Here is a 23,316-nt window from a genome sequence, read left to right as displayed (position 1 = left end):
TGAGAGAAAGGATGACTTAGACTGTTGGCTTGAGAAACTAGATCTAAAGAACTGTCATCAAATTAGATATGAATATTCACAATTGGAATAGGTCAGTTTTGGATATATTTTGCCTGAGATGCATATTATATATCCAAGTTGAGATATCAAATAGTCAGTTGAAAGTGTAAGTTTGGAATTAAGGGGGAGAAGGGCTTCCCTGGTGGTTCAGATGGTAAAGAAACTTCCTGCAATGCAGGAGGCCCAGGTTTGATCCCTGGGTCAGGAAGATCCCCCGGAGAAGTGAATCCCCTTCTCCAGTATTCTTACCTGGAGAATTCCATGGACAGGGGAACATGGCAGGCTACAGTCCATCAGGTCACAAAGAGTTGGACATGGCTGAGCAACTAACACTTTCAGCGGGGAGAAGCCTGAGTTAGAGGTACACTACTGGGCATGGACAGCAAGAACATGGTATTTTTATTTATTTTTTGTCCATGCCTCAAGGCATGTGGGTCTTAGTTCCTCAACCAGGGTTTAAACCTGTGCCCTCTGCAGTGGAACACAGAGTCTTAACCACCAGACTGCCAGAGATATCCTCAAAAGGTGGTATTTGAACTGGTTAGGCTGGATGATATCACCAAGGGAATATTAATAGAGATGAAAGGGGGTCTAAAACTTGACTGCTGAAGCAAACCAATATTGAGACTCCAACATAACGAGAAGGAACTAATAAAGAATAGAGGGAAGTAATAAAGAGAAGTGAAAATGATAATTAAAGAAGGAGAGAATCATCAATCATATGTGCTTAGTATTAATAATTAGTTGAATAATATAAGCACTAAGAATTGACATTATATTCAGTAAGTTGGAGCTTATTGGCAAACTTAACACAGTTTCACTAGGATATTTGATATAAGAGCTGGATTGGAATGGGTTTAAATCAGAGTAGGCGAAGAGGAATTAGAAAGAAAAACTATAGAGAAAATTTTGGGGAATCCAGGGAAGTAAAGAAGGTGTCAGTAGCTGAAAGAGGAGGAGGATCAGGAGGATACATATGTATAAAAATAAACAGAGTGTGAGAATCTCACGTTTTAGGAGTTTTCTGTTTGTTACTGTGATGTGGATCTTAGGCGATATAACAGTAGAACTGAACAAAAATGTATTCACTTGAAGTAAGGAATTACCCGAGAAATACACCCATAGGGTAAAAGAAAAGTCCATGGACATCCAAGATAATGAGCATACTTTATTCATTCTCTTAACCACTTTTTTTTTCATTCTCCTTTATCTTTTTGTTTCTTATTTTTTCATGTTTTTCTTTTCTTTCTATCTCCTGCATCATTTTGAAGCCTAGTCATATACCTTTCTTCTCAGTATCACATTTGGGCCATTATTAGTGTCCTACTCTCTTGTACTTGCTTCTGTGGGTCATTAGACTTGGCTCTTTCAACTCTTACTTCACCAACAACAGAATTGCACAAGAAACTGCATTCGTACTGCCATCAGCTCCCTCTACAGCATCTACAATGCTTTATTAAATCTCCCCAGGCTTCTACTGTGGTGGAGAAACTGGTCAATAACAATATAGTCACAACTAACTTTTTGCAGGTTTTCACATTCCTATTCTTGTGATATTTGCTAGTTGTTTTTAGGTCATCATTGACAACTGTTCCTTGAAAAAAATGTCTTTTAAAAACATTTAATTAAGAAAACTGTGATTTGAATTTTTCCTGAATGGTAAATAAAATATATAGTAGCCAACCTCTGTCTGGTATGTGGAATGCTTGTGTGTTGTTGGAGCATGCTTGTGGCGGAGTCTCTCAGTCCTCCCTCTTCTTCCCTTTTTCCTTTAGAAATAGCACATCTTTGGCCCAGGGCCTTCTTGCACAATTACCTTGTTTTTATGTTTCCCTTGAAGAAAGATATGATCACATGCCCTGCAAATTTTGGCTAATAAAATGTGGGCAGAAGTGACTTATGCTACTATCAGGTTGCATTCTTAAAGTCAAGGTTTTTTAATACATTGTTTTTTCTTTTTTTCCATTGGCTATGGTACAGACTCTAGCTAGAGCTAGAGCATGCATCTTAGACTATTAATTTGAAGCTCAAGGTGAGTTTGACAGAATAATTATTCAGAAGGATCTAGATCTCTAATGACTGTGGTAGCACCAATCAGCTTGGATTAGCTACACAGACTTTTTAGGTAAAGGAGACATTTCTACCTCATTAATACACTAGTTATTTTGAGTCTTTTGGTTATATAGTTGAACCAATCTAAATTATATACTCTTTTAGCCTCACACTTTCTCAAAATACTCCAAGATTGCAAGGAATATTGAAACTAAATTCCCCAAGTCAGAAATCAAATACTTCTGAGTAAGCTGTGACATCTTCCAAACTACAAACTTTTATGACATTTTCTGTTTATCAGCAGAGTTTGTATGTGTCATAAATAATCATTTACATCTAACAGTGAGTTGTTATAAGGTTGGACATTCATAGATCATTGATTTATTATACTTTGAATCAGGTGATTGGAGTCTGTGTACGGTTAAATATGCAATAATTCCTCAGCTGTTTCCGATGATTAATACCTGAACTGGCTCAACATTTCGCTCATTGCCTACGTATACTTGTCTACCAGAATGATAAAGCACTAATAGATTCTCATTACTATCCAAGGGCAAAATGTGTTTCTCTTCAGCATTTCTGTGACTGTCCTAACATTTTACAAGGAATGCCCAGAGCTAAATGGAAGAGTTGGAATATAATAAAGATGAAACAAAAAGTAAATGATGAGGCATGGTGCAGATAGATACTTTTTAGGTGAAAATTATTCAGTATAATTCTTCTTCCTCTGATAATGGCCTATTAGAAAGAATATTTCAAATTACTGTTTCACAGACTCATAGGTCCTAAAGCTAAAGGCATGTTGAACTGTAATCTGTTGCAATTCCCTGCTCCCACAGGTGAGGTATTAATATCCCTGGTTCACATTCTGGTTAATAGCCTTTCTTAAGATTACAAAAGAGAAAAAAAGTCAGGATCTTTAGATTCCTGATGTATGTAGGTTTGTTATTTCTGGATAATGTGGTGTCAGGTTAGATTTGCTGATTCATTTATTTTTATTCATTTATCTATTCAGTTCACTTTTAAGGATCTAAGATTGCAGATGGGGCAATATATGTCAGTCAGAGGCCTGATGATTCCATGTGACCAACCAAATACATCAAAGTACTGAGGAAACTGGGAAGGGGCTGGGCCAATTCTGGAAGAGAATCAGTTACGTTTTTACAAGAAGGGATTTCCCTGACCTTAATATTAAAAATAGTTAGATTTTTTAAATAGGAAGAATAGGGCAGAAAGACAGTGAGCCATGAAAGACCATGATGTGATTGAGAATATGACAAGCCCCAATGTCATTCAAACATTGAACGGATCGGTGGAAGTGTCCAGTGAGTGTCAACAGGAATAATAAGCGGTCTGATTGTGAGTTATTTGTAAGTCAGCTAAGAAATTTGGATTTTTATTTTGTAGGAAATATATAAAAACAATTTTAAGTAAGATAAAATAGTCTTTTTTTTTTTTTTTGTCCACACCACCCAACATGTGAGATCTTAGCTCCCTGACCAGGGATTGAATCTGTACCCCTTACAATGGAAGCAGAGTCCTAACCATTGGACTGCCAGGGAACTCTCCATAGCTTTTTTTTTTTTTTTTTTAAGGTTACCACACCCCCCCACCCCCCACTGTGATCTTAAGAGTTGATGCTTGACTGAAGTGAAGAAATACTTGGGATGTGAATGATATACCAAGTTTACATATCATATGAATTTCCTGAAATGGGATAGTCTTGATGAAAGGAAAGATTGTCCTTTTCATCATAGGGGACTGGAATGCAAAAGTAGGAAGTCAAAAGATACCTGGAGTAACAGGCATGTTTGGCCTTGGAGTTAAAAATGAACCAGGGCAAAGGCTAACAGAGTTTTGCCTAGAGAACACACTGGTTGTAGAAAACACCCTCTTCCAGCAACACAAGAGAAGACTCTACACATGGACATCACCAGATGGTCAATACCGAAATCAGATTGATTATATTCTTTGCAGCCAAAGATGGAGAAGCTCTATACAGTTAGCAAAAGCAAGACTAGGAACTGACTGTGGCTCAGATCGTGAACTCCTTATTGATAAAAAAGAAAAAAATTCAGACTTAAATTGAAGAAAGTAGGGAAAATTGCTAGTCCATTCAGGTATGACCTAAATCAAATCCCTTATGATTATACATTGGAAGTGAGAAATAGATTCAAGGGATTAGATCTAATAGACAGAGTACCTGAAGAATTACGGATGGAGGTTCATGACTTTTTACAGGAGGCCGTGATCAAAATCATCTCCAAGAAAAACAAATGTAAAAAGGCAAAATGGTTGTCTGAGGAGGTCTTACAAATAGCTGAGAAAAGAAGAGAAGCTAAAGTCAAAGGAAAAAAGGAAAGATATACCCATCTGAATGCAGAGTTCCAAAGAAAAGTAAGGAGAGATAAGAAAGCCTTCCTCAGTGATCAATGAAAAGAAATAGAGGAAAATAATAGAATGGGAAATACTAGAGATCTCTTCAAGAAAATGAGAGATACCAAGGGAACATTTCATGCAAAGAAGGGCACAATAAAGGACAGAAATGGTATGGACCTAACAGAAGCAGAAGATGTAAGAAGAGGGGGCAAAAATACACAGAAGAATTATACAAAAAAGAAGAAATATACTAAAAAGATCTCAATGATCCAGAAAACCACAATGGTATAATCACTCACCTAGAGTTGGACATCCTGGAATGCGAAGTCAAGTGGACCTTAGGAAGCATCACTATGAACAAAGCTAGTTGGAGGTGATGGAATTCTTGTTGAGCTATTTCAAATCCTAAAAGATGTTACTGTGAAAGAACTGCACCCAATATGCCAGATAATTTGGAAAATTTAGTAGTGGCCACAGGACTAGAAAATGTCAGTTATCATTCCAATCCCAAAGAAAGGCAATGCTGAAGAACATTCAAACTACCACACAATTGCACTCATCTGACATGCTAGCAAAGTAATGATCAAAATTCTCCAAGCAAGGCTTTAACAGTACATGTACCATGAAATTCCAGATGTTCAAGCTGGATTTAGAAAAGGCAGAGGAACTAGAGATCAAATTGCCAGCATCCATTGGATCATAGGAAAAGCAAGAGAGTTCCAGAAAAAAAAAAAAACAAAAAAAACCATCTACTTCTGCTTTATTGAATATGCCAAAGCATTTGACTGTGTGGATCACAACAATCTGTGGAAAATTCTTAAAGAGAAGGGAATACCAGAAAACCTTACCTGCCTCCTGAGAAATCTGCTCAAGATTATATAGGTCAAGAAGCAACAGGAACAAATTGACTGATTCCAAATTGGGAAAAGAGTACGCCAAGGCTGTATATTGTCACCCTGCTTATTTAACTTATATGCAGAGTACTTCATGTGAAATGCTGGGGTGGATGAAGCACAAGCTGGAATCAAGATTGCTGGGAGAAATATGAATAACCTCAGATCTGCAGATGACACCACCCTTATGGCAGAAAGTGAAAAAGAACTAAAGAACCTCTTGATGAAAATGAAAGAGGAGAGTGAAAATGTTGGCTTAAAATTCAGCATTCAAACTCTAAAGATCATGGCATCTGGTCCCATCACTTCATGGCAAATAGATGGAGAAACAATGGAAACAGTGAGTCTTTATTTGCTTGGGCTCTGAAATCACCACAGATGGTGACTACAGTCATGAAATTAAAAGACGCTTACTCCTTGGAAGAAAATCTATGACCTGAAACAGACCAACTTAAAAATCAGAGATATTACTTTGCCAACAAAGGTCCATCTAGTCAAAGCTGTGGCTTTTCCAGTAGTCATGTGTGGATGTGAGAGTTGTAATATAAGGAGAGCTGAGCACCGAAGAATTGATGCTTTTGAACTGTGGTGTTGGATAAGACTCCTTAGAGTCCCTTGGACTGAAAGGAGATCCAACCAGTCAATCCTGAAGTAAATTAGTCCTGAACATTCATTAGAAGGACTGATGCTGAAGCTGAAGCTCCAATACTTTCGCCACCAGATGCGAAGAACTGACTCACTGGAAAAGACCCTGATGCTGGGAAAGATTGAGGGCAGAAAGAGAAGGGGACGACAGAGGATGAGATGGTTTGATGGCATCACCAACGCGATGGACATGAGTTTGAGCAAACTCCGGGAGCTGGTGAAGGACAGGGAAGCTTGGCATTCTGCAGTCCATGGGGTTGCAAAGAGTCAGACACAACTGAGTGACTGAACTGAACTGAACTGATAAGAATTTCCAAGTTAGAATTTACAATTAAACATGGGGACTCTAAATTTGATTGAAAAGTAACAAGGACATATTTCCCCATACTCAATATAGATTCACAAAATTAATCTTTCTGAGCTTCCATTTTTTATTTTTTAAAGTAAAATAGCAGTGAGTATACAGCTCAAAGGATTATTAATCTCAGAGGAAAAGTAAATAGGATAATGAACATAAAGTAACCACGAGGGCCAGTTAAGTGGTAAGTATTGAATAAATGGTGGTTGTTATTATTGTTTTATTTTTTGGTCATTTTTATTATTGCAGTGAATTTAGAAATAAGCATCCTACAGGAAAATGAAAATAAAAATATCCTTGGAAGAGAGCCAGGGATGTAAATGTCTATTTGACAGTCATTAATGTATGGTGTTCAGTTAAAAACACAAGATTAGGCAGAAGTCTAATACAATTTTGTTCTTTGTTTTGTTGAAAAGGAGATTGAATTGTATGAAACTTGAACATCCTAAGTTAAGTGAATAAGCACAATAACATGTTAACTATTAGCACTGAATCTACAGAAACTGTGGAAATGCTGGATTTGTGCCTATGCCTGAATAAATAAATTTCAGGCTTCAAAGCCTTCTCTAAGTAGTAAAGTAGGCTGGCTTTAGGCCAGAAATTGAAATATGCAAAGTTTTTCTTCAGATGCTGCCTTTTCAAATCCATTGCAGAGAATGGAGGGGGAGGGTTAATAGAATAAGACCTGAAAATCCCTAGAGGCCATTTTGAAGCCTTAGGCATATCATAGCATATTTTATTCTCTCCATCATATATTTTCATAAAAGTGAAATCAAGTAAAATGAATATGTGAAATTGACTTGAAGGAAAAAGGAAATCACAAAAAGGAAACATTGTATTAGGTTGTTGTTCAGTCTGACTTTTTGTGACTCCCTGGACTACAGCAGCCAGGCTTCCCTGTCCTTCACTATCTCCCAGAGTCTGCCCAAACTCATGTCCATTAAGTCGGTGATGCCATCCAACCATCTCATCCTCTGTTGTCCTCTTCTCCTCCTGCCTTCAGTCTTTCCCAGCATCAGGGTCTTTTTCCAATGAGTCAGTTCTTTGCATCAGGTGGCCAAAGTATTGGAACTTTAGCTTCAGTGTCAGTCCTTCAGGGTTGACTTCCTTTAGCATTGGCTGGTTTGATCTCCTTGTAGCCCAAGGGACTCTCGAGAGTCTTCTCCAGCATCACAGTTTGAAAGCATCAATTCTTCAGCACTCAGCTTTCTTTATAATCCAACTCTCCCATCCATACATGACTACTGGAAAAACCACAGCTTTGACCATATAGACCTTTGTTGGCAAAGTGGTGTCTTTGCTTTTTAATATGCTGTCTAGATTTGTCATAGCTTTTCTTCCAAGCAGCAGGCGTTTTTTAATTTCATGGCTACAGTCACCATCTGTGGTGATTTTAAAGCCCAAGAAAATAAAGTTAGTCACTATTTCCACTGTTTCCTATCTGTTTGCCATGAAGTGTTGGGACTGGATATCATGATCTTAGTTTCTGAATGTTGAGTTTTAAGCCAACTTTTTCACTCTCCTCTTTCACCATAACCAAGAATCTCTTTAGTTCCTCTTTGCTTTCTGCCATAAAGGTGGTGTCATCTGCATATCTGAAGTTCTTGATATTTCTCCCAGCAGTCTTGATTCCAGCTAGTGCTTCATCCAGCCCAGTGTTTCTCATGATGTAATCTGCATATAAGTTGAATAAGCATGGTGACAGTATAGAGCCTTGACATATTCCTTTCCCTATTGAGAATTGTATAGGAGACTTGACTTTTACAGGGATGGTTGGTACTGATTATGGATAAATAAAACTCAAGTCATTGGGTAGTGGCCACTGCCCTATTAAAAATCATATTCTTTGCTGATAACAGGATTTCTAAGTCACTGCTAAGACCAATAATGCTGGTGAGCTTAAAACGTGATCTCCAAAGACAATATTCCCAGAATATCCAAGACACATACTTGCTTTCCATGATTGGGCCTGACAGACAAATGAATCTCTCCATCTCTAAATGGAAAAATCACAATTATCACCATCATAACCGTAGTTCTCAGAAGGTTATAAGACACTTATGTTGAGTCAGATCTACTGTCTCAGTAGTCAGATCTAGTTTAATCTACTTTTGAAAAAATACTCTTATTTATTCACTTCTTTGATTTTATTTTTGGCCGCCTTTGGTCTTTGTTATTACACACGGGCCTTCTCTAGTTGCAGCGAGTAGGGTTACTCTCTAGTTGTGGTGCCTGGTCATTTCATTGTGGTGGCTTTGCTTGTTGTGGAGTACGGGGCTGTAGAGCATGGACTTCAGTAGCTGTGTCTCATGGACTCCGTAGCACATGCTCAGTAGTTCTGGTGCATGGACCTAGTTGGATGCAGCATGTGGAATCTTCTCAGACCAGGGATCAAACCCATGTCCCCTGCATTGCAAGGTGGATTCTTAACCACTGGATCACCAGGGAAGTCCCTAAATTACTCTTCAATTATTAACTCATTTAATTCAACAGCAACCTTATAAGGTAAGCATTATTGTAAATATTTTCAGTTGAGGAGCTCAAGGTATAGAGAGAGTTAACAAAACATTGCCAAAGTCATTCAGAAAAATAGTTTCATTTAGTTGATTACTATTTCCATGACTCTTCCAAAGTGTCTTATGACTAATCTGACCAGAGGGCAAATGATCCTTTTTATTTGTTGGAAAAGACAGAGCTGAAGAACTGTTAAATTTGGTTTCTGAAATCTTGATTGATCTTTAGGGGAAAATGTACCCTGCTCTGACCAACTCTATGACCTTGAGAAATATGTTTAATCATTTTGAACTTGAATTTCTACATCTATAAGATGAAGACAAGAGTGGAGGGAAAATGGAAGTGGATTAGGTTGTTGAAGAAATAGAGGAAAACAATAGAATGGGAAAGACCAGAGATCTCTTCAATAAAATGAGAGATACCAAGGGAACATTTCATGCAAAGATGAGCTCAATAAAGGACAGAAATGGTAAGGACCTAACAGAAGCAGAAGATGTTAAGAAGAGGTGGCAAGAATACACAGAAGAACTGTACAAAAAAGATCTTCATGACCCAGATAATCATGATGGTGTGATCACTGACCTAGAGCCAGACATCCTGGAATGTGAAGTCAAGTGGGCCTTAGAAAGCATCACTACAAACAAAGCTAGTGGAGGTGACAGAATTTCAGTTGAGCCATTTCAAATCCTGAGAGATGATGCTGTGAAAGTGCTGCACTCAATATGCCAGCAAATTTGGAAAACTCAGCAGTGGCCACAGGACTGAAAAGGTCCGTTTTCATTCCAATCCCAAAGAAAGGCAATGCCAAAGAATGCTCAAACTACTGCACAATTGCACTCATCTCACATGCTAGTAAAGTAATGCTCAAAATTCTCCAAGCCAGGCTTCAGCAATACTTGAACTGTGAACTTCCAGATGTTTAAGCTGGTTTTAGAAAAGGCAGAGGAACCAAAGATCAAACTGCCAACATCCTCTGGATCATGGAAAAAACAAGAGAGTTTCAGAAAAACATCTATTTCTGCCTTATTGACTGTGCCAAAACCTTTGACTGTGTGGATCACAAAAAACTGTGGAAAATTCTGAAAGAGATGAGAATACCAGACCACCTGACCTGCCTCTTGGGAAACCTGCAGGTCAGGAAGCAACAGTTAGAACTGGAAGTGGAACAACAGACTGTTACAAATAGAAAAAGGAGTAGGTCAAGACTGTATATTGTCACCCTGCTTATTTAAGTTCTATGCAGAGTACACCATGAGGAACGCTAGGCTGGAGGAAGCACAAGCTGGAATCAGGATTGCTGGGAGAAATATCAATAACCTCAGATATGCAGATGACAGCACCCTCATGGCAGTAAGTGAAGAACTAAAGAGCCTCTTGATGAAAGTGAAAGTGTAGAGTGAAAAAGTTGGCGTAAAGTTCAACATTCAGAAAACTAAGATCATGGCATCTGGTCCCATCACTTCATGGCAAATAGATGGGGAAACAGTGGAAACAGTGGCTGACTTTATTTTTCTGGGCTCCAAAATCACTGCAGATGGTGATTGCAACCATTAAATTAAAAGACGCTTACTCCTTGGAAGGAAAGTTATGACCGACCTAGACAGCATATTGAAAAGCAGAGACATTACTTTGTCACCAAAGTTCTGTCTGGTCAAGGCTATGGTTTTTCCAGTAGTCATGTATGGAAGTGAGGGTTGGACTAGAAAGAAAGCTGAGCACCAAAGAATTGATGGTTTTGAACTGTGGTGTTGGAGAAGACTCTTGAGAGTCCCTTGGACTGCAAGGAGATCCATCCAGTATTTTCTAAAGGAGATCAGTCCTGGGTGTTCATTGGTAGGACTGACGTTGAAGCTGAAACCCCAATACTTTTGCCACCTGAATGTGAAGAGCTGACTCATTTGAAAAGACCCTGATGCTGGGAAAGGTTGAGGGCAGGAGGAAAAGGGGACGACAGAGGATGAGATGGTTGGATGGCATCACGAATTCAATAGACATAGGTCTGGGTGGACTCTGGGAGTTGTTGTTGGATAGGGAGTCCTGGTGTGCTGCAGTTCATGGGGTCACAAAGAGTCTGACATGACTGAGCAACTGAACTGATCTGAACTGAATGTCCTTAATTGGAACCCAGTCAAAAAAATCCTGAAATGCAAGTGAAGATAAGGGGAGATAACCATCTGGTTTTATTAGCAAGAATGTCCTTGGCCCAGAGCCCGCATATTTCGTCATCATGTAGAAGTAACTCATAAGTAGCAATGTTAGTGGCTGTGTGAGTGCTGATATGGCTGAAGTGTAACAGCAGTGAGCCCATGATTCTACGATTTGCTAAACTCCTTGATGTTTCGCTTTGAAGACCAGGAAACTCCAGGTGTACTTCTTTGAGACATGAGGCAGGCAACAGCGAGACTTTCCCATTCACTAGCATCATTTTGTGATTTGTATATTTTACTTGTTTATTTGTTGACTTCCAAGAATCCAAAGTTATTTTAACTTTGGACAAAGTCTAACTCATCATTTTCACCCACACTTAGATGTGAAGTAGCCTATGTGTCCTAACCTAGGTTTGGATGTCAAAAATTAGCCAAGACTCTATTTCGTAGTGCATGCATGCTAAGTCACTTCAGTTCTGTCTGAAGCTTTGTGACTTTATGGACTGTAGGCTGCCAGGCTCCTCTGTCCATTGGATTCCAAGCAAGAATACTCGAGTGGGTTGCCATGCCTTATTCCAGGGTATCTTCTTGACCCAGGAATTGAACCAGCATTTCTTATGTCTCCTACATTGGCAGTAGGTTCTTTACACTAGCGCTACCTGGGAAGCCCTCTATTTGATAATGTGTGTGTGTTAGTCACTCTGTTGATCCCATGGACTGTAGGTCACCAGGCTCCTCTGTCCATGGACTTCTCCAGGCAAGAGTAATGGAATAGGTAGCCATTCTCTTCTCTGGGGGATCTTCTGGACCCAGGAATTGAACTCGGGTCTCCTGCATTGCAGGTGGATTCTGTACCATCTGAGTCACCAGGGAAGCCCCTATTTAGTAGAATATACCATAAAAAAATAGCTGTAATATTTTAGAAGAGGAGAGACTTTACAAAACTTTTCAGATTAGCTCTCTGTAACTGCTGAATTATCATACAATTGCATGCCCCTTCGTAGTAAAAGGATTTTCATAAATAGCAAGTAATAACTATATTTGTTTTTAAAATAAGTTTAAACTTTTTTTGGTTTGAAAATTCATTCTAAAATTCAGGATTCTGAACTTTTTCAGCACTTCCCAGTACCCTTCCTACTATAACTCACTGCTATTGTTGTTCAGTTGCTCAGTTGTGTCTGACTCTTTGTAACCCCATGGACTGCAGCACGCCAGGCTTCCCTGTCCGTCACCAACTCCCGGAGCTTGTTCAAACTAATGTCCATTGAGTCAGTGATGCCCTGACACAGTATATTACTTTAATCCAGTTGAATTTAGTTGGATGTAGCTTTTTTCCTCCTGCAAAAATCTTTTTATTTGCTTATTTTTCTTCTATTGCTAGCTAGATTTCTGCTAATTGAGACAAATAGTGTTATGATTTTTTTTAACATTTCATCCATAAAGTGAGACTTTCAATTGGTGTAGATTTGAAAACATAAATATTTACCTCATCATTTTGCAATTTTTCCCCATAGACTCTCTAAAATACAACCCTTGTAAGTTGAAAGAATTGAGAAACAGAATTAAATTATTTGCACAGGCAGCAGAGTAAATTAGGGAAACAATTCCCAATCAAAATGAAGTAAAACAAATCAATCCTAAATGCATTTAGGTTCATTTTTACAAATATTATTGGATTGAGATCCCAAAAGTATTCCCATTGACAGAATTATTGCTTTTGGCAGTAATTTCACTAAATTTTTCACAGATTTAAATCTACTTGGTGGACTGCACTAATCTGATTTGCAAGCTCAGGTGGGTTAGATGTGCTGATAAGGATGTGGAGCAATTGAAACATTTATACATTGCTAATAGGAATTAAAAGTGATATCAGTTTGGAAACAAACTTGGCAGTTTGTTGTGTATTAAGATACATTGAACCAAATGCTTCCATACATGGGACCACAGCTAATTCCTTCCTAGAAATTTATCCAAATGGGTGAAAGCATGCAGCTGCACAGAAATCTGGGTGCAAATGTCTATAGCTATTTTATTCATTATTCAGAAAAAAGTAGAAAAAGCCCAAATGTCCTTCAATTAGTGAATGGATAAAAACATTGTGAAATAGGCATGCAATGTAATAATACTTAGAAATAAAAAAAGAACAGATACATGTAACTATATGAATGCATCTCAAAAGCATTAAATGAAGTCGAACTATGAACACAAAACACTCTGTTGTTAATATCCTTGAAGACAATGGTTAGTAGAGTATCTGAGAAAAAATATGCTTCAATAAACAAGTTTTGAAAGAACAAATTAGCGTATAGCTCTGTCTGAATACTCAGTCACTTAGTCATGTCCGACTCTTTTGTGATACCATGGACTATGGCCCACCAGGCTCCTCTGTCCATATAATTTTCCAGGCAAAAATAGTGGAGTGGGTTGCATCTCCTATTCCATAACTTATAGCTCCTGATGTCACATAATTTTATACGACTGTAAAAAGTTACCAGGTAAATTGTTGTGGAACACCCTCCACCCCTCCCTAGAGTAAGTCATTCTATAAAGGAAAAGTCACACTCCTTGTTAACACATTCTGTTAAGATACAGAATATATATGCAGATACTAGAGAAGATAGAAAGAATAAACATTCTATATCAGTTTGACTATAGGTTAGAATAATTCATATATTGAGCATTGTGTGTGTGTGTGCACCCACATGCTCAGTTGTGTACAACTTTTTATGACCACATGGACTCTAGCCTGCCAAATTCCTCTGCGCATGAAATTTTCCAGGCAAAAATACTGGACCAGGTTGCCATTTCCTCCTCCAAGGGATCTTCCCAAGCCGGGGATCAAACCCTTGTTTCTTGAGACTCCTGCATTGGCACCTCCTTTACCACTTGCACCATCTGGGAAGCAGGCATTGAGTGTTAGTTTTTATTTAAACAAATAAACCAAAACAGAAGGCTTTAACCTAGCATACAGTTTTGATTAGACTGTGGCCCAGAAACTGAATTCATATATAATTGACAGTCTTAATTTTAGCTAATCTATTTCATGTAAAGCAGAATCTTATTGTCATAGCAATTTGCATTACTGTTACAGTTAATGATGTTAAGCAACTTTTCATGTACTTATCTACTCTCTGTGTACCTTCTTTTGGTGAAACGTCTGTTGATTTTTTCTTTTTTTTTTTTCTCACTGTTTAATTCTGGCTGCTTGTCTGTATTTTATTAAACTTTTAAGTTTCTCTATTATATCCTGGATACAGTTTCTTTGCAAGAAATGTCATTTGGAAATATTTTCTCCTTGTTTGAGTCTTATCTTCTGATTAACTTAAATGTTTTTTCAAGCAAAAGAACTTAAAAATTACAGTATAGTTTCTCATTGTTGTCTTTTATGTTTCATGTTTTTCTTTGTATCACATATTAAAAAATCTTCACTTCGGTTGTAAAGATTTTTTTCCTATACTTTCCCCTAGTAGCTTTATAGTTTGAGTGCTTACATTTAACTCTATGATCACTTTCAAATTAATTTTTATGTTTGGTGCAAGGTAGGGGTTTTGGACAGAGGAGCCTGGCAGACTACAGTCCATGGGGTTGCAAACAGTCAGACGTAACTGAGCTAACACTTCACTACATGTCTAGTTACGTTTTCTTTGTACTTTTCCTGCATGGAATTTCCAAGATTTTGCATTTGTGGCTTCCAGTCATTCATTAATTTTGAAAAATTCTTGTCCTTGAGATCTTCAAATACTTTTCATACTTCCTCTTTCTCTACCTCTGGGACTCCAAATGTATCTATATTAGGTATTCAAAATTGTCCCATGGCTCATGGGTGCTCTGTTGCTTTTGGTTTGCTTGATTTCCTTTACTCTTTGTTTTTCCTCTTTGTGTTTCAGTTTGGATAATATCTAATTATCATTGTTCAAGTTCACTATTTCTTCATCTAGTGGTGTTCAGTCTGTTGAAAAGTTCATCAAAGGAATTCATTATCTTTAATATTGTTTTTTTTTTTTTATTTCCAGCATAAATAATAGCTTCAATCACTCCTTTATAACATCCTGTCTGTTCTCAGACAGTGTCCACCTTTTACATCATGTCCTTTAAATAATCATAGCTATTTGCAACCCCATTTTAACTGTTCTATCATTAGGACCACTTCTGCCTGTAGTTCTATGAATTAGTTTATCTTTTAACGAATAGTCAGCAGAACTACACTTAAAGATGTGTTGCTTTTTTTTTTTTTTTCTCACTGCGTCTTATAATTTTCAACTCTACGCTGAACAGTGTGCAGAAGAACACTTGAACCTAAGGTATTTTTTCTCGGCAATTTTTTCTTCTTTCCTCAAGCTGCCTATCTGATGAGTTTAGCAAGTGCAGACACTGGTTTGGCTGGTTTGGGGTTTTAATGTTGCTGTAGTTATCCCCAGTGCTCCCCAAGTTTCAAACTCTCCCAGCATCAGGCAACGACTCTCACGAGCGTAATGCGAGGCCCGGGAGCCAGAGGCTGTTTTCCTCAACATCTGTGCACCGTTCTCAGGGCTTCGCAGGCACATGCTCTACCTTCCCCACTTCTGATAAATACGCTCTGTCAGGTATTGCTGATAGTTTTGTGTTTGTTTCAAAATATATATTTTGTTCTATATTGCGTTCCTTCTATTAATTCTTCAGCAGTATCTTTAAAATATTTCTAGCATTCTCTCTTGCTCTCTGTGTTTTTCTATTTAAAATGAGGTGATACTTTAATAATTTTAGTACCTACATATTTGAAAAACAACACCATTCAAACATAAAAGCAATGCATTGTGGTCTCTGAAAGCTACAAGGCAGCTGCCTGTATATTGGTTCCTGTGAAGTGAAAATAGCAACTTGTAATGTTGCTGCACTACACTCTGTTTATGTGAACAAAAGTGATGTTAATATATGTGTTTATATATGCAGACTGTCTCTGGAGGAGCGCCGAGGAAACAGTTAAGACTCATTGACTTTTGGAAAAGGAATGAGATAGGCTTAAGAGTTAGAAGATTTACTTTTCGCATCACACGTTTTAAGTATTTATTAAAGATTTTAACATTTTAAAATATGGAAATATTATCTAGTCAAAATTAGAGAAAGGTAATAGTATAATTAGCAGTATAATTAGGTATTTGAATATTTAATTTAATTTTATTCCTGTGTAGGAGACAGCAAAAGAGACACTGATGTATAGAACAGTCTTATGGACTCTGTGGGAGAGGGAGACGGTGGGAAGATTTGGGAGAATGGCATTGAAACATGTATAATATCATGTATGAAACGAGTTGCCAGTCCAGGTTTGATGCACAATACTGGATGCTTGGGGCTGGTGCACTGGGACGACCTAGAGGGATGGTATGGGGAGGGAGGAGGGTTCAGGATGGGGAACACATGTATACCTGTGGCGGATTCATTTTGATATTTGGCAAAACTAATACAATATTGTAAAGTTTAAAAATAAAATTAAATTAAAAAAATAATTTTATAATTTTATGTATTTATATTTGGCCGTGCTGAGTCTTCACTGCTGCACGAGGGCTTTCTCGAGTTGCAGCAAGGGGATGGCTACTCTTCATTGCGGTGCACAGGCTTCTCACTGTGGGGTCTTGCTGTGGAGCTCAAGTTCTAGGGCACAGGGGCTTCGTTAGCTGCAGACAGGCTTGGTAGTTGCAGCTCCCCAGGCTCTCCTCAGGAGGCGCTAGTGGTAAAGAACCTGCTTGCCAATGCAGGAGACAATAGAGATGCGGGTTCCATGCCTGGGATGGGAAGATCCCCTGGAGAAGGAAATGGCTACCTATTCCAGTATTCCTGCCTGGAAGATTACATAGACAGAGGAGCCTGGTGGGCTACAGTCCATGCGGCCACAAAGAGTCAGACAAGACTGAGCACAACTACTTTCTTAGGCTCTAGAGCACCAGCTCAGTAGATGTGGCACACGGGCTCAGTTGTTCCACCATATGTAGGATCTTCCCAGACCAGGGATTCAATCTATGTCTCCTGTACTGACAAGCAGAGTCATATCCACTTCCCCACCAGGGAAGTCTATTATTTGAATATTTTAATATATATGTGTGTCATTTCTGTAAATAAAGACTTAAACTCGGTCTCCAGAAAGTGTGTCTTAAATCATGGTTTTTCTGAAATATCTCTGAGGCCCATAGCATTATTATGTTTAGACAGAAACTGCAGGCTCAGGTATGTGATTATATATTCTGGATCCACACTAGTATAATCTGGATACCTTTTCAAAAATATTCAGCCTCATCATGAGAATATTGATTAAATTAGTATTATACAAGCATCATGTGTAAATATCCTCTTTTAGTCAACAGTTCTTTTACTTCATCCTTGGGGGCCATTAGTAAAGAAAAATTCGAAAACAAAAGTAAATAGTTTAATAAATAATCATAAGAAAGCATATATGTATGCATAACCCAGGTCAAGAAATAGAATATTTCTCATTTTTCCAATCACATTTTATCTTTTCTCTCCCCTTCCTCTCCAGCAACCATCTCTAGATAATGACTATGCAGATTTTTAGCTTAGTTTTGTCCTTGCTTTTCTTTTTATTTTTGTCATCTAAAAAAATAATTTTGCACCCTTAAAAAATAATAAGATTTTATCTGCTATAGAACTTCAACAAAGATAATTCTATCATATTCTTCACATCTTAATATTTTCAAATTGTTTTATATTTGATTCATTTCTTTTTAAAAGTATCTCTGCTGCTGCTGCTGCAAGTCGCTTCAGTCGAGTCCGACTCTGTGCGACCCCATAGACGGCAGCCCACCAGGCTCCCCCATCCCTGGGATTCTCCAGACAAGAACACTGGAGTGGGTTGCCATTTCCTTCTCCAGGGGATCTTCCCAACCCAGGGATCGAAACCAGGTCTCTGGCCTCACAGGAAGATTTTTTTACCATCTGAGCCACCATGGAAGCCCCTCTTTTAAAATGTTAAATCTTTTAACATGCCAAACATGTGTCATTTGTAACTGTACTAACGATGAATACTTTTATCTTCTGGCACAAAACATGTGATGGAACACATACTTTTCAGAGCCATTTGGAGTTTTTGGCGTGTGAAACACACAGTCATGGTTCTCTTTTTGCTTGTGTTTCTATTAAGGTGTCTGTGTTTTTACCATTGTTTTTGTTTTTGTTTTTTTTTCAAATTTTTTGGGTGCAAAATCCAGAAACAATACCTTTGATTTAAAGAAGTTCTTTGTATATCCACTGTATATACATTCTTTTTGGTTACATGATATTTTCTCCAAATTTGGTACTTGTCTGTTCACTCATTTCATGATATCCTCTGATGCTTCAGTTCAGTTCAGTTCAGTCACTCAGTCATGTCCGACTCTTTGCAACCCCATGAACCGCAGCACGCCAGGCCTCTCTGTCCATCACCAACTCCTGGAGTCCACCCAAACCAATGTCCATCGAGTCGATGATGCCATCTCATTCTCTATTGTCCCCTTCTCCTCCTGCCCTCAATCTTTGCCAGCATCAGAATCTTTTCAAATGAGTCAGCTCTTCCCATCAGGTGGCCAAAGTATTGGAGTTTCAGCCTCAACATCAGCCCTTCCAATAAACACCCAGGACTGATCTCCTTTAGGATGGACTAGTTGGACCTCCTTGTAGTCCAAGGGGTGGTCAAGAGTCTTCTCCAACACCACAGTTCAAAAGCATCAATTCTTCAGTGCTCAGCTTTCTTTATAGTCCAACTCTCACATCCATACACGACTACTGGAAAAACCATAGCCTTGACTAGATGGACCTTTGTTGGCAAACTAATGTCTCTGCTTTTTAATATGCTGTCTAGGTTGGTCATAACTTTCCTTCCAAGGAGTAAGCGTCTTTTAATTTCATGGCTGCAATCACCATCTGCAGTGATTTTGGAGCCCAGAAAAAGTCTGACACTGTTTCCACTGTTTCCCCATCTATTTGCCATGAAGTGATGGAACCAGATGCCATGATTTTAGCTTTCTGAATGTTGAGTTTTAAGCCAACTTTTTCACTCTCCTCTTTCACTTTCATCAAGAAGCTCTTAGTTCTTCAATTTCTGCAATAAGGATGGTGTCATCTGCATATCTGAGGTTCTTGATATTTCTCCCGGCAATCTTGATTCTAGCTTGTGCTTCTTCCAGCCCAGCGTTTCTCATGATGTATTCTGCATATAAGTTAAATAAGCAGGGTAACAATATACAGCCTTGACGGACTCCTTTTCCTATTTGGAACCAGTCTGTTGTTCCATGTCCAGTTCTAACTGTTGCTTCCTACCTGCATACAGGTTTCTCAAGAGGCAGATCACGTGGTCTGGTATTCCCATCTCTTTCAGAATTTTCCACAGTTTATTGTGATCCACACAGTCAAGGGCTTTGGCATAGTCAGTAAAGCAGAAATAGATGTTTTTTCTGGAACTCTCTTGCTTTTTCGATGATCCCAGCGGATGTTGGCAATTTGATCTCTGGTTCCTCTGCCTTTTCTAAAACCAGCTTGAACATCTGGAAGTTTTTGGTTCACATGTTGCTGAAGCTTGGCTTGGAGAATTTTGAGCATTACTTTACTAGCGTGTGAGATGAGTGCAATTGTGCGGTAGTTTGAGCATTCTTTGGCATTGCCTTTCTTTGGGACTGGAATGAAAACTGACCTTTTCCAGTCCTGTGATGCTTAAGATGTTCTTAATTTAAATTAGATGAACATATTAGTATTTTTCTTTCTTATTAGTGTTATTTTGTGTCTTGATTAAGAAATCTTTCTCTCACTCAAGATCGAATACTTATTCTCCTGTGTTATCTTCTAGGAATTATATAGATTGCTTAAATTTTTTATGTGCAATTGTTATAAAACTCTGGTAAAGAATCTGCCTACAATGCGGCACACCTGGGTTTGATCCCTGGGTTTTGAAGATCCTCTGGAGAAGGGAAAGGCTACCCACTCCAGTGTCCTGGCCTGGAGAATTCCATGGACTGTGCAGTCCATGGGGTCACAAAGAGTCAGACACGACTGAGCGACTTTCACTTTCATTTACACTATAAAACTCTGATTGGTCTTTTTCAACCCTCAGAAGGCTTCTATCTGATCCTGACTTGAAAATCTGTATGATGACCCTTTTATAACTTTTCCAGGATGCATTTTTCCTTTCTTTTTTTCAATCCGGCACCACCTAGCATCCCGAAGTCCTTATCACTTCTCATAAAGTTGGAGCAATTTTATTTCCTTAACACAGTAAGGGGATTTGACTTTGGCTCCTGTTATTCCCATCTCTTAGGCTCCCAAAGGAAGGCCCAAGTTTGCTAGGATCGGCAGCTAGTCCTTAGCAAAATTGTTTTTGTTGCTCTGATGTTTTTCAAACTTGTTTGTGCCCTGTTTTCTCTTAGAATTTTGCCTGGTAATTTCTTATTCTCTTGAGATCATCGTGATATACTTAATAAAATAGGATCCATATTTTAACCAACATATTGTACTGTATTCAACAGAATATTTGATATGAGTGTCTTAGGTATCAACTTGGTTAGGCTGTAGTACCAAACTAATTGATAAAACACTAATGTAGGTGTTTCTGTGAAGGCGTTTTATAAATGTGGTTAATATCTATTATCAGCTGACTTTCTTTTTTATTATTTTATTTTTATTGAAGTATAGATGATGTACAATATTATCTATGTTATAGGTATACCACATAGTGATTTATAATTTTTAAGGTTATACTCCATTTATAGTTATTATAAAATATTAGCTATATTCCTTGTGTTGTATAATATATCTTTATAACTTATTTTGTACATAACTCCTACATTGTCCCTCCTTCCTTTCTCTCCCCAGTGGTAGTTGCCACTTTGATCTCTATATCTGTTAGTCTGTTTTTTGTTGTTGTTATATTCACTAGTTCATCATATTTTTTAGATTCCACATGTAAGCGATATCATACAGTATTTGTCTTTCTCTGTTCGACTTAATTTCACTTAGGATAGTATCCCCTGAGTCCATCTGTATGTTTGCAAATGGCAAAGTTTCATTTTTTGTTGGCTAAGTAGTATTCCATTGTAAGGAGATTGTCATCAGTAATGGAAATGGGCCTCATAGTTCCTTGATGGCCTTAAGAACAAAAACTAGTTTTCACCAAAGACAAAGTACCTCTGCTTCAAGAATGAAACATCACCTCCCACATGAGTTTCTAGTTGGTCAGACTGCCTTACATAGTTCAGACTCACCAGCCCTCACAATTACTTCAGCCAATTCCTCAAAATGTAATAAAATTTTACATATGAATATGTGTGTGTGTGTGTATGTGTGTGTGTATACACACACACACAGAGACACATTATTTATTTTTGTTTCCTTGGAGAAGGCTGATGCACTGTCGTATCTTAGCATTAATGAAACTGAAATGCTCCCTAATCTTCTGTCTTTGTCTCTCTTCTTGGTATAAATTTATGTCTCTTTCACTATCAATTCAATTCAGTTCAGTTCAGTTGTTCAGTCGTGTCCGACTCCTTGTGACCCCGTGAATTGCAGCACACCAGGCTTCCCTGTCCATCACCAACTCCTGAAGCTTGCTCAAACTCATGTCCATCAAGTTGGTGATGCCATCCAACCATCTCATCCTCTGTCATCCCTTTCTCCTCCTGCCTTCAATCTTTCCCAGCATCAGGGTCTTATCCAGTGAGTCAGTTCTTCGCATCTGGTGGCCAAAATATTGGAGTTTCAGCTTCAGCATCAGGCCTTCCAATGAATATTCAATACTGATTTCCTTTAGGATTGACTAGTTGGATCTCCTTGCAGTCCAAGGGACTCTCAAGAGTCTTCTCCAACATCAAAGTTTAAAATCATCAATTCTTTGGTGCTCAGCTGTCTTTATAGGCCAACTTTCACATCCATACATGACTACTGGAAAAATCATGACTTTGACTAGATGGACCTTTGTTGGCAATGTGATGTCTCTGCTTTTTAATATGCTGTCTAGGTTGGTCATAACTTTTTTTCCAAGGAGAAAGCATCTTTTCATTTCATGGTTGCAGTCACCATTTGTAGTGATTTTGGAGCCCAAGAAAATAAAATCTGTCACTGTATCCTTTGTTTCCCCATCTTTTGGCCATGAAGTGATGGGGCCCGATACCATGACCTTAGTTTTCTGAATGTTGAGTTTTAAGCCAACTTTTTCACTCTCCTTGTTCACTTTCATCAGGAGGTTCTTCACTTTCTGCCATATGGGTGGCATAACACCCTAATTTTCTTTCGTAGAAATAATATGGCTACAAATATGTTTTGTGATACTTATTACAGGCCTTATCTTTTCCCTTTCTATGTCTTCTCTTTCTGCTAAGCCTTTCTGTTTAATCTTGTTCTTAATTTTTTGTATTTCCAGCTCTCCTCACATGTCTGGAGATCCCTGGAAGACCCATGAAGCAGTCAGTATGTGGGGAGATCTGTTGTCTGAGAAACATTATCTTAGATGCATGTCTGGAAATTGAGGTGTTTTTATGGGAACCCTCAAAACTTTGGTTAAGAAGACACAATTCTCAGGTACTACCATCTTTTTTTCTTCATATCTCATTAGGTCATTTTATGAGCTCTTTCTAGAACTAAGATTATCTCACTGATGTTCTAATTCACACTGTGTTCTGAATCCCACTGATTTCTATGTTTTTTTTATCTTCGGTCTTCATGTTCTGAGCCTCTCCAGGTTTATGTAAAATAGGTTGGATTTGTCTTCTACTTTCTCTTTAAGCAGCAACTTCTGCTTTATTTATTTACTCTATATTTTATAAATTCATTGGAATTTCTTGTTTTATTCATTTCTTGATACTGCTGCTGCTGCTGCTGCTTTCACTTTAGTCATGTCCGGCTCTGTGCGACCCCAAAGACGGCAGCCCACCAGGCTCCCCGGTCCCTGGGATTCTCCAGGCAAGAACACTGGAGTGGGTTGCCATTTCCTTCTCCAATGCATGAAAGTGAAAAGTCAAAGTGAAGTCGCTCAGTCATGTCCGACTTTTAGCGACCCGGTGGACTGCAGCCAACCAGACTCCTCCATCCATGGGATTTTCCAGGCAAGAGTACTGGAGTGGGGTGCCATCACCTTCTCCGTTCCTGATACTACATACTTTAATATTTTTTTTCCTACATTGAGATGAGGTCTTAAGAGAGGGGAGAGTTATTATATGTTTTTTTTCATAATCCAGTATCTTAATCTGAAAGATAAGATACCATTTAAATGCAATTTTATGTATTTAAAATGGTAGTAAATGAAACAGTTGTATTTATA

This window comes from Bos javanicus, chromosome 4, assembly GCF_032452875.1.
Source record: "Bos javanicus breed banteng chromosome 4, ARS-OSU_banteng_1.0, whole genome shotgun sequence".
NCBI lineage: Eukaryota > Metazoa > Chordata > Mammalia > Artiodactyla > Bovidae > Bos > Bos javanicus.
The sequence above is the reverse complement of the archived record's forward strand: the minus strand, read 5'-3'. Positions refer to the sequence as shown.